This window comes from Arctopsyche grandis, chromosome 3 (genome assembly GCF_051622035.1).
Source record: "Arctopsyche grandis isolate Sample6627 chromosome 3, ASM5162203v2, whole genome shotgun sequence".
Taxonomy (NCBI): domain Eukaryota; kingdom Metazoa; phylum Arthropoda; class Insecta; order Trichoptera; family Hydropsychidae; genus Arctopsyche; species Arctopsyche grandis.
The window spans coordinates 8,393,108-8,412,153 of record NC_135357.1 but is presented as its reverse complement, the minus strand read 5'-3'; the positions used below and the strand labels follow the sequence as shown (position 1 = coordinate 8,412,153).

The 19,046-nt window shown below is 32.6% G+C and overlaps 1 protein-coding gene across 2 annotated transcripts in view; it reads left to right on the top strand.

The window, feature by feature from the left end:
* The window catches only part of LOC143908981 (G-protein coupled receptor moody), a 231,153-nt gene that overhangs the window by 14,567 nt on the left and 197,540 nt on the right, over positions 1–19,046 (top strand). The window contains exon 1 of one of the 2 annotated variants that reach the window (XM_077426845.1): positions 672–961. The exons of the other annotated variant lie outside the window; for it this stretch is intronic. The gene's annotated coding sequence lies outside the window, so the exon portion shown is untranslated. Of the gene's footprint in view, positions 1–671; positions 962–19,046 lie in introns of those variants that run through there. 2 annotated transcript variants of the gene reach the window in all.

Below are 19,046 nucleotides of genomic sequence, written 5' to 3'. Positions count from 1 at the left end.
AGGTCTGTATATGTAGTGAATTTAATTCTACCTCATTCAAAATAAAAAAGTACGAAAACTATGTACCCAACAATAACAATAAATATGAGAATATTTACGAAAGCTCATAATCCTACCATCCAAAGCGGGTTGAACACTCTGAGGAAACAATAAAAATTATATTAGAGAATATTTCACGAAAACAACTATCATCGTATAATCTTAGATAGCATATAGATATATTTGCTAGGCGAAACGTTCACATTTTCATTACAGGAAGCACATTTATCATATGATATTATCCAAATGTGAGTTAGATTCAATTGAATATTAAATACACCGCATCTATACATGTATATGTAGGTACATATATAACCATAGCGTCCAATTTTAATATTAGTCTTACAAACAATAAAGTTAAACGTTGATATTGAAAAACTTTTATCATCTTTGCAATATTAATGTAATAATTTTCAGTGCAAATTTTTAGCAACATGTGTTGAAGTTATTGTTTTATTTTTTCAATGCTCTGTTCAACTTTCAAGATTGATGATATGAATTTCTAAATGAATGTATTAAATATGAACAGAGCAGCTTTGGAAATTATCGTTGAAAGCTTGAAACTTTACGAGCGAGCGCGCGCAAGCTTAAACGAATCTGGAAAAGCGGTCGGGAAATTGTGAAAACTTTTCAGTCGTCCGCGAGCTTTCGGAGCGTCTCGACGCCTGTTTCGAAAGCTCCAAATCTCGTCTTCACTTACGCGAAACGTCAAACCACATGCAGCATCGTTCAATGCGTATTTCATTCGACGAAAATGATTTGAAATCGACTTCAATACAATGCATATGAAGCTGACATTTGACATATTGCAATTTTTAAATTTAATTTAAACACAAACAATAAATACTCTGTGCTTTTTTTTGTAATAAATTGAAGAAAAGGCTCATCAAAACACTACATTCTACATTCTACACATATAATCGTAAGTAAAATTATTTAACATTCCTTTTTTGTATAAAATGATTCATTGTTGGTTGACGAGCGAGTTTCAAAAGTGCTCTCCAATAACATAAGAATAATATGTATGTATGTTTGTATATAATAATATAAAAAGAAGAGTCATTAACCGTATAGCCGATGAAACTTTTCTTATCATCAATCACGAATTCTTCGAGTACTGTTGGGTATAAAAATAGCTTGTACGGTCGAATCTTCTTTGGTAAATACTTCGTCATCGTCACCCGGAAAAGTGTCAGTAGTTAAAAGTTTTTCCCAAATATTCATACATACGTAGTATGTATGAATATTTATATTTTATAGTATTCATACATTCACACATACATACGTAGTTGTTGTGTGTGAATGGTATGTTTGCGTTGTTAGCGTGTTTCCCTTTGAAAAATGGTAAACTTTCCCGCTTGTCAATCATCGAACGCAGAAATTTTGAAAGTTTTCCTTCTACACGATTATCTTCCGGTGGAAAAGTTTGCACGTTATCGCCTTATCGCCTAACCGTCGGTTTTTCTTGTTAACGTCTTATTATTTTCCGTCTTGTTTGCAAAATATTTTTGCTTTCCCTTTGATCGCCATAAAAGTTTAATTTTAACAGTTCGATCACTTCCTTGATGGTTACGACGAGATTCTTTTCGAATTTGACTAATATCGACTTTTAAAATGCATAATTAACATTTAAAAGTATAATACAATATTACGTTTGAATACGCTTTGGAATATTTTATAATCTCTTGTGAACAATCAAATTTAAATACACACATAAAGAATAATGAAAATTTTCCTTTGTTTGTTTTTAGGTTGTTATCATTCACAGGAAAATTTAAGTACTTTCATTTCATTATTATATATGCACATATATTATAATATGCTAATAAATACTCATCATAAAATAATGTAAACGTAATGCCTACAACATTAATTTCTTTGGTAAATAAAAAATATGCTTTTGTGTCACATTTATCGAAATTCAAATAAATTACACTTAATCAAGATAAGATTTAACATCCTTGCCAGTTAAACATAAGACAATGCGAGCTTTTATCTCAATGACAATGATAGCCAGTAGTAAAGCACGGTGGTTGCGTTAATGCTAACCACCGAAAGGTTCCCGGGTTCAAGTCCTGGGTTGACTTCGATTGAAAATAATTAATTCAGAAGTATTTCTGTAGTAATCATGGTCAGACGTGGATATTTGTGACTCAAATTGGCAAAAACCATACTACCCACTATGTCACCACTATTTGGATATCATTTCAAAATTTATATATTTACAAGTTTAATACCAGTCGCTGCGGGGAAAATCGAGAGATAAAGTAAAAAATAGAAATATGAGACTTCATTCTTATTGAAACAACAAAACTCTATTATTGCTCCAAGTCGCCACTATGACAAAGCTTGAAAGGATACAAGAATAACACGAATGCAAAAATAAAATGAAATAATAAACAGAGATAGGATAAGATATGGAACAAATAGCCAGCAGCATAACTTGGTGGTTACAACCATCAAAAGGTTGTCAGGTTCATTCCCGTGGGCTTACCTCGAAAAAAAAGAATTTATTTAGAGTATTTCTGTAGGGTTGCTGGTCAGACTTGAATATTTTTGACTTCAAGTCAATCATTTTCTATCAAAGTTTGCCAATTTATCTGATTTCATTATTGAAACAGTTCCTTATCAAAATGGCAAAACCATCCTATCTACTATTTGTCACCACTATTTGAATATGATTTCAAATTAATATATATAAACAATTTTAATACCATATGTAGGTGTCGCTCAGGGGCAACCCGTAATGGCGTCATGGGAAAATATAAATAAAAATCACGTAGCTAAAAAAATAGTTTTTAAAAACAAGCCTCTTCTATATTTTGTATATAAAATTAAGACAATATATAACAAATCAAATATCTCGACGGGCTCAGGGGAAAGTCATACGAGTCGCGATGAGCGATGGTACGCACACAGGCAATGCAACCAAAAATACGTTTTAGGCTTTTCGATGCACACGGTTAATGTGCATACTTTAACCAAAAACTTCCCATGTCAACGAGTTGAAAACAAAACAAAAAGATCGACCGATTCATAAAGCGAGATGTCAGTATCAGAAATGTCACAATGACAGTTGAGCCTGACGTATTTGGTCATAACGCGCATATCGAATGACCATTATAATATAAACATTTTAACCTATGAATGAATTTAAAAATATATGTATATGATAGATAATGAGAACCTTTAACGTAAAATTTATAAGACAGTGTGAAAAGGAAAAAATTATAGGCGTTTAAATAATTGAAATCTGACAAAGCGAGAGGGTGACGGAAAGGAAAATTAACACAGCAACATAACATTAGCCGTCAAGATGCTCAAAATTGTAGCATTTTTAAAACTTGTCTATTACGATTATTTTTCACCATCGTACTGACGGATTTGATTTCAATATATATTGTTGACCAAACCGCGCAAAATCGCAAAGTTTCAAAACAATCGGAAGAATATAGGATATCAAATCCAAATGTTGTCAGACGAACGAGCGAAGGAAAACATACTAGAGGCTTTTCACAAACTAAAAAAAAAGGTTTCTCACAAACTACATACATACATATGTATATATGTAGATCTTGATTATGTTCCCATTTAAAATCAATACAATCAAGATTTCTATTCAATCAAAAGTACGAAACGATATATTAATAAGGAGCAGGTAATGGAGTAGTTCCCTTAAAGGCGCATAATTAAGTTCAGAAACAAATAAATCCACCGGAAAAACAACTTCGCCAAAGTTGCTGATGAAATAGAAATGTCCGATTCTAGGAACTTCGAGTTTTCCAATTGTATATCGACTGTTTCCAAAATTAGCTCTATTTATACGCGCACAAAAGTTGAACACGCTTTCAACAAATACTAAAATATACCGCTTTCAATTACAAAAACAGACCTTTTTCACATACATACATATGTATATACGTACATATGTAAGAATACATGTACATAAATCCTACAGTAGCACAATAGTCAAAATTGAAAAAATCAGACACAGTTCGAAGATCACCGTCGTCTGCGGTTGTTTTTCACTTTGATTCAAGATCGTGTGCGTCATTTTCGGGAAATCCGAGGTGTGGGAAAATTGGTTGCGAGCTGATAAATTGATATTGTATTACGAGTCAACGGCATCTGGGAGGGTGGATTTGGGGGAGGTGGGCGAAATTTCGCGACTTTGGCGATCCGCAATAGAAAGAGAGATGAGAGTTTGCTATGGGGGGGGGGGGAAGAGGCAGAGGTGGTGTAAATCAATTATCCCGGGAAATGACGGGATATATCGTCGAGAGGTGGTTGAATCCAATTAATATTCTCAACGATGAAGAGCGTACGCCCCCGTGCAAAACAAATTTACCTTTCGTATCGAGCAATTACCGACCAAGATTATTAGCCTCCACACCATCGTCTATATTTGCCGTCGTTTCTTACTTGCTTTGCCGATGATGACACATATTACGGGGGCGGCGGTACGAGTAAGCTTAAGCTAGTTGTAGGAAACCATTTAATTAGCGAAAGTTAAATTAGTACGTCGTACAATACTTCCACGCTGGATTTGCCTGTAATAAATACCCACTTTTGGCGTTGCCTGTAATATATGTATATGTATACTGTTGGCGTCAACAGTAAACCTCGGTGGTTGCGTTGATGCCACAACCACCGAGAGGTTCCTGGGTTCGAGTTTTGGGTCGAACTCGATTTAAGAGAATTTATTCGGAATATTTCTGCAGTTCTGCTGGTTCGACTTGGATAATTCGCCTATTCTACTAATTACCCCTGCGCTACAAACGATTGCAAACTAAGCGGGTGCATGCTCATTTCATACTTTTGTCTCGGCTTTTGCCATTTTAAACATGCCAGACAGATCCAACTCAATTTTAAAAATTGCCAATCGTAAATGTACATCAAAATGTCATCTGCGCAACCCCATGAATATCTCGTCTTTCGTACATGCTGAAATTCAATCGAAATGAGCATGCAATCATTTGTAATCAGGTGGTTTGCAATCATTTGTAGCAAACCCACTAATTACGTATGTGTTTTATAGCCATAAGCATAGCTCGGTCGATAAGCTTCTGCTTAGCGTCGAGAGGTTCCGGGTTCGATCCCATGAGCTGACCTTGATTGGAAAGAATTTTTTTGAGTGTATCTGTAGTGCTGCTGGTTAGACCTGGATATTTGTGACTCCAGGTCGATCGTTTCCTATCAGAGTTTTCCAATTTTCTCTGATTTCATTGTTGAAACGGTTCCCGGTAAAATTAGTTAAATATCCTTCCTACCTACTATGTCACCACTATTTGAGATTGATTTATGTACAATTCATAGATGTCTCGTTAATTTGCGAGTTTTTCAGTGTCTCATAATTCAGCGACTTGTATAACAAAAAAAAAAATGCTGCAATGTTTGTAATTGGCCAAGAAGGCGCTTTGGGGTTACCTGTAAGGCCTTCTTGGTATAATGTATATTTAAAAAAATAAATAAAGTTTTTCACACATATGTATGTATATACATAGAGAAAAAATACATTTATACATAATCATAAAAAAAACAATAACATTATAATAACAGCAGAATGTCTTGCAACTATGTATAGCCAGCACCAATATATAAAAACATCCCTGTGAGGCACTAATGGAAAAGAGAAGATCTAAATTCCATCCGATATCATAGGTGTTGCCCAGGGGTAAAACCCGTAATGGCATCATGCTACAATATAAATTTATTATGTAAATAAATATACATATAGTGCTAAAACCAAGGGTCTTAAAATTTTCTCGATTCCTACCCCAAAATATATTGGTTTACAACGATTTCAACGCCTTATTTTTATTAAATTCTACAGATTCTGAAAAAGACCGTTAAAATTCATAATATTGACTCCATTTACATAAAAATATATATGGAGAATACACAGCAATAAGTATGAAAAGTACTTTTAATGTATGACAAGTTTGAACTTTCTTTACCCCCAAAATTTTCAATTAACCTCGATTTCGGATAATTCCGCTTTAGACAATACTTATTCTTTGTGTTTCAAATTAATACAGAAACTAAAATTTCTATATATGAAACCTTTATAACATTGATCGTCCAGTTCAGTCCAATCGATTTTCGAGTGTTTCTAAATATGAGCAAAATTTCGACTTCATAAACGAGCGATGTTTTGATACAGGAGCAGTACGCACGTGATACGATAATAAAAAAATTTACATCGTGTCGATAAGAATTTCAGTAACCGATACTAAGTTTCGGTTCGAAGGACTAACGGTGTTCAAAAAATCCCCAAAATACACAGACACATACACACACATTTTTTCTAGATCATGAAAACGTGATCAGTAATCGATTCTGAGTTCGAATCAGTCAAAATCTCGAGTTCGAATTTTCGCATGATCACAAAACTTCATCTATTGTTATTACGTACATAGATAAAGTAAAAAGGAGATGATCACGATAGAATCGAAGGAGAAAATCATCTAGATGCACCAATTAGGGTGACATCATAAGATTTTTAAAAATCTACGACGCCAATTGTACAATTTGATAATGTTTTGGATTACGAACACGTTACCAAGACGAATTATGGCCAGACATACTCAAAAGTGCGGCACAGCACACCTAAGTCCAACTGCAGCTTTGTCTTCATGTCATTATTGATTTGTACGATCTTATTATTTTGACAAGTTTCTCCGACATTTCTTCAAATATGAAAATCACTGATTTCGATCACTGTCAAATCTATGCGAGTTTTGCCTACGATCAGGCGTGCTAAAATTTATTTGCGTGTGAAAAACCATCTAAAATAAATGAGTCTGAAAAAAGTAACTATTAATATTGTTAACTGAGTTGTGAAGGGGCGGTAGAAAGCCGCATTGGGATAGCGAGTTGTCATAGCTTCGACCTGAAAAAAGATTCCGATGTATTTTTTAACGAGTTCGTAAATGATTAAACTCCTCTAGCTTCACGTCGGAGACATTAGCTTACTTCAATTTTAGATAACCCCCGGTACGTGGGTAAAATATCAAAGCGATCTAAACAGTAGAAGTGGTTCAAAATCACATCAAAATATTTTTGGCGGACAGGAATGTCACTGAACTTGTAATATGTATAGTGAAGCTTGTAATAAAGAACTCGTGCCGTATACCACTTTTTATCTGCACCTTTATGCTCGTAAATCGAGGTCTTACTGTATTTTTTATTAACATATATATATTTTCACGATTATACATATGTATACAAGACTATCTTCAAAACAGCTGTAAGAATAATTTCTCGAGAAAGTACCATGCAGTCTCCATATCATTAAGTATAATAAAAATGAATTTTGAGGCATAGTTTAACATTATACTATCGAATCCCAATGAAATGCACACAATCATTTGAATAATGTACATACATATATTCAATACATTATACTTAAACGCAAACCATTGTTTACATTACATATTTTTCCATAAAGTAAATAAAATTTCAAACCGTTAATATGCATAAATTGCGTATATGGAAACAAACAAAGGGTATAGAATTGGGTCTAAACAGCGCGATAATATCACAAATGAGTTTGAATCGACCCATAACATACTATATATTATACAAATAATATCGTTCATTTATATTGCATAATAATAAAAATATTCAATTTTAAGTGCACGTAATGAGGTCTGCTTGTTCAAAAGGCATTAATGGCGACTAAACGATCTAAACATTTACATACGAATCTCGTAAATCAATGTTTTCGCATAACTGAAACGATCACTCCCAAACACGCACCCATACATACACATAAATACAAAATTCAGTATACATATACGACTACATATCTACGCAATAAACAGATTTATTTTCGCCACAATTCACCGAGAAAAAAATCATCAAAAAACGATTACAAAGAATACAATCACGCAGATGTGAAAAATCAGGTGGAAAATTCTCATACAGGTGAACAATCGTCGTCCACGTGGCGCCCACATCCTTTTGTGTACCATTTCTAAATATTCTTCCCTCCATTCAGAATTTCCCACGCATGTTATTCTATTTTGAACGACCTTCCCCTCTCGTATTTTTTTTATATTCAACGCCACTTCAAAAACAATTTGAACGTTTGCGGAAGAGCACAGATCAAAAACGACGATTTAATAATAATCCAGGTATTTATATCGAATTATGTTGTTGGGCTTCATCCAATAACAATAAGCACATAGCACGTTTTCGCAATACGCAAACAATGAACTTTCAGAATAATATGATATCTGAAACACAATACAACACAAGTATTTTTGAATAAATTCGCTCGCTTAGGGGTATTTTAAATCCTCAGAGACAGATTGGGCGGTAGAATAGATAGGAATTTGAGACTTTATACAATTTGACTACCCAACAGTTGAGAATAGCGAACGATACGACATAATTGAATTTTTCAATTTATCTGATTTAATTTCGAGATGAGAAATTTTCAGGTAAAAATTAGCTATTCCACAGTATCATCTCGTAGAAAATTCTCAAACTAAATCAGAACTTTACATTGTTTCGATAAAACTATAGCACCAATTCAATAAATCTGTGTACCATCGTCTCCACTGGTATCCATTGAAAGATCTCAATTGGAATATCGACCCATGGTATATACATATGTATGTACATACATACATACATACATATGTATATACCATGATACAATATCCTTTTTCAACAAAATTTCACCAATTGACCTTACTAAGTACTCCTAAACATCTCCACTATCCCTTTACCTTCTCCAATCGGCAAAATTTCCTTCGAAAGCCTGCGTACTTTCACTAATACCTCAATCGGCTTAATTGATACATCTTAATTGATTTCAGCATTTCTGCGTTTCTAATTGACATTGCTATCTTGTGACCGGTCCAGACTAGTCGAACACGAGCACGACGAATACTGATTTTAAAAAGGAAATTTCTTTATCATATTCGTTATGTACATACATACGTACCTCAACTTTGAATACTCAATGAAAATATTAAGACATGTGTAAAAGACGTTTTGTTTACAGAAATCCTTGATATAATGAAATTAAAGGAAAACCATATTTGTGTGACCAACCAACTAGACACATTACAAAATATATAAATAAATTAAATCATACAATAGGCACCTGATTCAAAATTAATGAGAATTATTTACGTATTAAAAATCATAGCTTACGATTTCGTATATATTATAATATGTAATTGAAATAGAACAAAGGTTCCTCAATTAGATAGCAACTCTATTTTTAAACATGTACGCAATGAAATCAGTATAAAATGAGATTATTCATATAAAAGTTTGACTATATATATTACGAATATATTTTGTAACATTTCTTCTATACGTATTTTATTAAATTTAAAACCTGGGCTTTTAAAGTCGTGACTTTTTGGTTGGATTCAAAGCTGTTAAAAATTGACCGCCTACAATTCGGATTTCGCGTTTTAATCGCATTTATTTTAACTTAAAATGTAAATAAATATCGAATTACTGAATTAAATTGAATGCTTAATTTTAAGGATTGTGTTTTTATATTCGTCTATTTCTCATGTTTGAGTCAAATTGAAGAGAGACAATTATTTATTAAAAAATATATATTTAGCATTACGGGTTTTGTTAGAAAATGCCCCCCTCCCATCGCCAAATTTGTACACATGTACTTTATATAAATTTATAACATTATTATTATAAATTTAATTATATTATATTCAAATAATAGTGACAAATGAGGATAGGTTGCCAATTTGCTTGGGACCGTTTCAACAATGAAATTAGATAAATTGGATAGGAAACGATCGACTTTGTGTCACATATATCTAAGGTCTCGTAAGAAATACTGGGCCAAGGATTGAACCCACGACCCCTCAGTTAATACGGTAATGACTGAGCCATTCATGTTATTGGATACATACATATGTATTGATAAATAAGTAAAATGTTGTAAGATATACATACATATGTATATAATATAGAAATTATTAAAGAGATTAATTTCTTAATTGAAATTTGATGATTTATACCAGTTAATTATTTATTATTACATACATACATCGTGCGTAATTATTACATACACCAACGTGAAAGATATGGTTAGATAATTTTTGTATATATGTAAGTTCTAAGAATTTTTCAAACACAATGATATATTCATAGAATACAATAGAGACATCTATGGACAATCAACAAATATTTTGATGTACAGAAAAATGCTACCTACATAATACATTATGTAGGTAGCATTTATAAGATTCAACAAATTCGAGATGCTAATCACTCTCGTTTGCGAGAAATTGACGGGGAGGATACCAATTTATTAGATCCGTCACGAGGATTAAGCAATAATTAGAAAAAAATCAAGAAATTCTAACAGAGACGGTCGATCATTGTTTTAATACAAAATCTCGCCAGCAGTTTTTTTGGCCGGGACTTGAACCTACGACCTCTCTGCTGGTATGCAATAGCTCTACCAGTGCACTATGTTGTTTCTACATGTTTATCGTGTCTTATTTTTTTAACGATTCCACTCCATATCTATTATAAACTAATCAAATTATTAGTTTATAATACATTATTTTCAATACAATCAGGCGTATGTATGTATATCAGCTGAATGTGAATAAAACAAAAATTATGTGGTTGAATAGTAAAAATATATTTAATTAAGTTAGAATTGATGGTAAAATTATTGAAATAGTTGCTAGTATAAAATATCTAGGAATCCACATAGAATCGAGACTGAATTTTAAGGTGCACGCTGAATACAATTTTAGTCTACATATGTATAATACGATTGTCTTGCCACACGTGGTTTATTGTGCAATTGTGCTTAACATGTTTAATGGTCAAGATTTAGGAAAAATACAAAAATTACAAAATAAAGCTATGAGAGGTATTTTGAATGTGGGTAGCTTAAAAAGTATTACAAGTATGTTAGATGAATTGGGATGGATGAGTATTAGAATTATGTAGTTTAAATTTAGTACTGTGGATACATTCTTGGACCGTGGATGCATTCTTACGAGGTGCGAGAAGACACCTCTGTGAAGGACAGTGCATATAAATTTATATATAAAATTTTAAGTTATTTTAACAATAATAATTTTAATTTGAGTTAAGTAATTAAGAATGTATTTTTAAATTAGCTAGAAAGCTAAAATTATATAAATATAAATCTATAATAAAAAAATAAATATAATAATGTGGGATTTTATGTGTGAGTGAATTATGTAATGAGTAATGTTGAGGAGTGTTGTACAGGCAGTGGTACACATTGTTGTATAGTGTTAACAGTTGGTACCCCAGAGACCGGTTGAGAGTAGTAGAGTGGGGTCGCGGGTTATAATAAACGTGGATCATTGACTCAACATCGCCTTTGATTTATCTCTCCTGCAATCCTCCCCATATCTCGAACTCTACAATAATATAAATCTAAATATATAGGTATATATAGGTATAATAGACTGCATACATATATATATATATATATATATATATATATATATATATATATATATATATATATATATATATATATATATATATATATGTATATATGAAAATATACATATATGTATGTATGTTCGTAGACAACACATTCGATTTATTTACATTAGTTTGTTTGTTCGTGACAGTTAATTTAATAAAAAAAACAAATGAGTATTCAAATAAATTTATACAAAATAAAACTATTCAAATAAATTTAATAAAATGTTTACTATTAGATTAGTCATGTTAAAGCCGTTTTTATTACAAATATCGAGCGTAGCCGGGTAAAACCACTAGTAAATAAATTAATATAAAACACACCATGTGTGTATATGTATGTATTTATTTACCTACATATATAATACAGACACAAACCTCAAGCACCGTATAAATAACAATGCAACAAAGACCTTTGCCTCGTCTCACACTGACCGTCCATTAAAAATCCTCAATTACGACCGGGTTTATTTAAAAGCAAAACGCGGAAAAGATTTACGAGCGCTCTGCGCAAAACGTGTAAATATTTTCGTCCAAAACGGTCCATTTTTGAACGACACGCGCGTAAACTCGACTCGACGTCTCACCGCGCCGAAGGGGTTAAATCGTCCGAATCTCGGTCGTCCGAGGGGTTAAACCCGTGACGTTTCGTTGACGCATTCGCAAAAAGTGGCGCATTGTGATTTTAAGCGGCTGCCGTAAATATTTACGCGATTTGCGCGCACGTATAGCCACAGCGTTTATTCTCAGAGTGGCGATGAGGGGCCTCTCTTTTCGACAATGTGATGTAACGCGAATAAAAAATATAGGTGTAATAAATCATTAGAGAGAACACCAGTGAAAAGAAGGAGGAATTGAAAAAAAAGACGATCGCAAGCGATCAATCACGCCGGATTAAACCCTACCCTATGTGAATTTCAATTTTGTATCACTTCGTTTACAATGGATTAAAGGACGCGTGGAATGAGAGCACAGACTGATTGTACTAATACATACTAATGTGTATATACATATATACTAATGTATGTATATACATATATAAACTTATATTTTTAAATAATGTAGTATCAGTCTCATTCGGCATTTTTCAATTTATGTTTTACAATTCCCGTTCCCTTTTTCGTAGTAGTGCAAAGTAGGCGCGGCGCGATTATTTTCACACTCGCGGCGTGATCCGTTGAAGGCGGGGGGATAGCTTTACTTTCGCGTCAGTAAAATCGTAATTACGAATATTATTATTAAGAGGTTTTTTCACAGTAATCTTCCCGGACATGCATTCAACAAATCCTGAAAGTTCCATCGTAATCGGTTCAGTGGTTTAGGAGCCTATTCGAGACACACATGTTGCAGTTGAAGTGTGAGATTCTGACAAGTAGTGGAATCTTCTTACGCTCGACATGAATAAATGAACAGTGGAATATTTAGGAAACGAAGGAATTTTGTCGCTGTGGTATTTCGACAATATCGTCGTCTTTTGATATCTAAAATGTGAAGTTTTTAATAAATTTATTCTATTAATTAATATTAATCGTATTTTAAATACGTTCTTTACGTAAAAATAGTTTGTTTGTATGTATGTGTTAGTTGAAGTTCATTTTTGTTTCAACACATTCTTAGATTTATCGAAATGCGGTACTCAATACATTTTTAAGTATTGAGTACCGAATAATTCCGTTCAAATTACGAGTGAAATATGCATTTACATATATAGCTCGGCCCCCCGATTTGACAGGGGCCCCGAAGTAGTCAGAGCATTTTTGAAAAATAAATTTTTGGTAAATTATCATAGTTTTCTCAATACTTTCTGAACAAAAACACTTTCTCAACAAAAAAAATTTCGTTCGTCTGCACAAGAGCGTGCGTTATTTTACTAAGCGCATCACATTTCCGAGAAGCTCCATGTTTGAACTTACATGTAGGTCAGAACCTACATACATACATACATACATATTAATAACAGAAATTTCAGCATCTTCGCTTTGAATTTGGTTTGAAAATAACGTATTACTTCATTTTAACTGCTAAAAAAACATATAATTGTTTTCTCAAAATATTGCAGACGGTAAAAAAGTTAGTGGGAGTGTTTATGCACGCACGTACGTATTTCCGAAAATGCATTAAGCGCGGCTTTTGTATTCATTTTGAAACCGATACAAACATTTTGGCCCAAAAGCGACGTGAAAATTGAAAAGCATTGATTTAAACAGTCTAAATCGGACATTCTAGCTTCTCATGTACCTTCGACTTAAATAGCTTTGTTCATACAAAGTTGCTTTTCTGTCCTAATTGGAAAACATTTTAGTTGTAATGGGGAAAGAGTAGGCTTGGAAGCTGGCTCAGTATACACATTTGTATATATGTATTTATATAACCCTTCCAAAAATTTGTAACGCCTCGGGCCCCTAGCGAAGTAAATCCACCACTGCTTCTTTTGATAACTAAATTCTTTAAGTTGGATTTTATCTTAAATTTAAAATCTCATTAAAGTTTAATACGCTACACAATATAAATAATAATACGATACATAGTATAACAATAAAACTAAACTTAACTTAAATATTAAATTTAAGCGTAGTCTTAATATTATGAATCTTTTCTATTCAATAAAATAATATGTTAAGGCTATGAACTGATGTATTATTTAAAAACGATTTTATAACATTACGATTAAATTGAACTATACATGATTTTTTTTTAATATTGACCATTTCGTTGTCGTTTTAAAATCGGTTCTATTATAATATATTCTTATTGCTATTTCTACTTGAGTGATTCCAATTACTCTATACAATCATAATACTTTACATATTCAGGAATTCAATAATCATTACTTTAGATTAAATACCACTCAACTTGAAAAAGGTCAGAGTCCCAAACCTTTGAATAAGCTCCTCCGGATGATTATAATTTGACCTCTCCGAAAACCCGATCCAATTGACGATTCAGCGCTTTCTTGCATTTCCTTCTTCACTTTCTGGAATAAAATTGAATAATCAATTATATAGAAAAACAACAAAAGAAAATACGAATAAAACACAATAAATTTATTCCGTATCAATTTGTTTTCAAACTCTAATTATAATACACAACTTATATATACATGTGTACAACAAATTAAATGAACTAGCACAAACTACTAAAAATCGACAAACTTATTCGCCCCCTATTTAACCATTTAAAACTATGCGTAGGATCATCTATCAAAAGTGACACGCTCAGTGCTTACATTTTAGCGAATTTCACCAGGTTAATTATTAACGACGCGTCAAAATCAGGAGTTGCGCGAATCGTATGCGATTTCCTTTGTGAATTTCCCGCAGGTATGTAGAGTGGGTGTCGTAGAAAGTTCTCTCCGACGAATTTTCCCACACACACTATGACATAGCATGCATGTATGTATGTATGTTATATCATAAAAATATTATATTGAAAGTTTTATTCGGATTTTATACGCGACCGTTCGATTAAAGACAATTCGAAAGAATGCTCAAAGTCTCGCATGAAATTTCGATCGTTCAGGAAAGTTCGTAACTGCAGTTGTTGGTTGTTTTAATGGTTTGCAGGCTATTTGTCGAATGCGTTTCTCCATATTCAATTCGTATGTACCTTCGCAATAAGAAACAATATCATGTTGAAAAGAGATAAGGTCGTATCAATGAAACAGACTAAAGACATAAATATGCGAGAGAAAGATACATAGAACCGTAGTTACTCTCATTTTATGTACAAAATGACACATTCAATTACGTATGAGACAAATTATACATATATATGTACACATTACATGTACACATTATAATTTCATGGTAATATATTTCCAACAACTTGTATTCAGCAACTTTATTCATATTGAAGTATCCTTACTTTGTTTACATTATTATATTTCCAAATGATTATATATGTACATATTATTATACATAGCTAACATATAAATATGTACATACATTAATAATCTCACAAAATAAAATTCTTTTCCGACTACTAACAATGCTTTATATGTAGACATTTATTTGTTTTTCCTGACCTTATATATGAAGATATGGAATGCTGTATGCTCAGCACAACGAGGAGAAATATAAAATGGAATACATGGTCGATAATTATTTCAGGGGTAGTTGATAAATTGGTTAGTTGATAATGAAGAGCATTGAATAGAGGATGGGCAGTTATAGTTGCATTTACCGTCTCATTAGTACTAAAAGCAAGGGAAAAAAAATCACAATTTTTTAAATAAATTAGCAATAGTGACCCTTTTTTGTGTGAAAAAATCATTGACTACCAAAGACTTGTAATGAGATTGAAATGGCAATGGATGTATCACACAGTTATAAGAGCGGACTATAGATGGACGAAATAAGCGAAAAAAGGGGGAAAGGGAGGCTACAAGGAAGATGGATGGACGAAATTAGAAAAATTTGCGGAGTGAGTTGGATGAGAGCTGCGCAAAATAGAGATGAATGGAAACATGTTGAGGAGCCCTTCATCCAGCAGTGGACGGTGAATGACTATAAATTTTGATGTAGCCTAAATTTAAACTCGAAAAAAATATATTAAAAGCTCAATAAAACTTCATGTAAAAATATATTCATATATAAAAAATGCTTTAAATAACACTTCTGTTACTATGTTGAAAAAATCCGCTATCCACTGTGCTGGACGCCAAGCGTCCAGCTGAAAATGTGTGTTTTAAGTTAGAATAATTCAAAATCTTCGAGTTTATTTATTGTATTTTGATATAAAAATTATTTAATCATGTATTAAAAATAGCATATTATGAAATAAGTGCAAAAAAAGCTTTGGGACTACTTTTTTCAAACCATTATATGTTAACCACAAGTCATATTAACCATCATATTTTATTTCATCTTTAATTTGTACCAGGAAAGACTTACAGATAACCCCAATGCGCTATCATGGCCAGAAATACTATACATTTGATACAAATATTATCAATATTATACAAAGTACAGTCCACGGAGACAACTATAATCAAATTTGCAGTATTTTTAACAATTCAGTAAAAACACCCACAGAGACATATGTACATACATGGTCAAATTTGTAAATTTGCAGTATTTTAAACAATTCAGTGAAATTCGAGATCGCTGAGAACTCGAGATTTGCGAGAAAATTGGTAAGGCGGTTGCCAATTTGTTGGAACCGTTTCAACGAAAATAAGATGAATCGGCAAACTCCGATAGGAAACGATCGACAAATCCAAGGTCGGGCCAGCAGAAAGCATTTTGTATATGCTAACCAATTGTCATATTAACCATCATATAATATGATCAAATACAAGTCTGGGGGTGCACATTATTATATTACCTTCAAATTGTGTCCGTACATAACACCTACACACTTACCCGAATCTCGTATACCATCCGAACAAAATCTACCTACACGGAAAAAAATCTGAAACGACAAATTTCCACGTGTAAACACGTCAAGTGAGATTTTCCGACTCCTGCGAGACGTCCGCGCAACATACATCTTCGTCACCGTCGAAACCCGGCGGTCTCGCGGGGGCGTTTTCCCTGAGATTTTCCCAGGATTTTCCGGATGCGGTTTTCGCGTTTAATCCCATTGTCTCGTTATCTCGGCCACACGGCCCGTTTGAGGCTTCGAACGATGCCCAAGATTTGCACGCAATGTTGCAGAAGACACTAGACAAACACACAAACATCAAACACATACACACGTATCGAATATCACACACACACACACACACACACACACACACACACACACACACACACACACACACACACACACACACTCGACATATTCGATATCTAACCGTCTTTTATCGCATTTGTTACACAGCCTGAAGGGTCACGATTCGCATCCTCGAGGGTCGTATATCAACGCTCGATTTACTTTCGACGTCTACTTTATTTTTTACCGCGATTATTACTAGAAGAAATGTACCTTTTTCATTCGCTTTTCTTCTGTGCATGGAACGGGAAGCCCTTTTTGTGGTTTTTTCCGCGAGGGATTCATATAACAAATATATATGTATGTACATATATATACATGTATACATTAGATACAATGCTCTAGCGATTTCATTCTGATTATACTTATCCTTGAACAAACGAATCGTACATATAAAGTGAAACTTATAGGTATATATGTAGGTTTATACATATATACATATGTACATGCTAAAAAGTTGTCTCAAACTATTTTAAAGCCTTGCTTCTATAACGGTGAAGTATCTTGTACTAAATTATGCAGAATAATTAATGAACTATCTAAAAATACCCGCATTTTTTAACTCTAGTTAAATTTAGCTCTGAAGTTTCACACTTAAGCTTTTATTATAAGAGGGAATTTTTAATTAAATACTTTGAGACACAATTTAAATTTTCATAGATGCGATTCAAGTAAATTTTTATTTACACTATACTCTCAATTGAAAAGCAGTTATAATTTTAAAGTTTTCGTTTATGTGTGAAATATTTAAAAACAAATTTCGTTTATCATCAAAATCAAACTTACCTTATTTTATTTTTTTATAAGCATATACCAGTGACCAGTGTCTTTACAGGTTATCCCAATATGACACTGTGGCCAGAAGATTATCGTACGAAAATCATGAATGAGTGCAGGCAATTTATTTGTCTATAAATTAAACACGCCATGACAAAAAATCATTCAGAACATACAATAGTATACACATCTTCACTAGTCTATACTAAATACAGCTTTTAAAACGTTCTACGATTAGATTTTCTTGGTCAAAAAACGGTTCAAATCCTACAAGATATGCTGACGAGTAATAATATCATGGAATTTTGAAATTTAAGTTTTTTTGAGCATTTTTTGTGTACATTGTTTTGAAATGCTTCAATTTTCATCTCTCGACTATTGGAAAACACGATATACATACACATTTATTAACAAACTAAATACATAAAATACAAGTACTGAATATCAATTAATTGATATGGTAATCAAGTTATTAACATTATACCACTTTCCAACGTAGTTTACATCACTTTCGCTACCGATTCAAAGACTTTCTAAAGAAACTTTCAAAGAAGGGGAGGGGGTCAAACCGCCAAATTTTGATAGAAAATTGCATTGTCATCCTAAATTATGTATATCAAAATTGATTACAATAATCGGCAAGTATAATAAACACAATTTGCTTCAAATAGATCGTCGACTTTTAAGAGTCTTTAGTTTTAATATACATATATTATATAAATATGTACATATATAGAATTGTATAAAGTTTTATAGCACTGTATGACATTCATATATTGATCAAATTAGATTTATTTCATACATACATATATGTATGTATACCAGGAAAGCCCAAAAGGTAACCCTTTCCTGTTAGGCTAATTATAAAAATCAATCAACAATTTATAGAGCATCTTAGAGATTATGCATAATTTGCATTAACTTGATTTTATAGAGCATCTTAGCATCTATGCATAATTTGACAAACGTTTGTGCAGCATTTTATAAATCAGCAAATTTGAGAAACAAGACAAGATTGTCAATTTGTTGGAAGCGTTTCA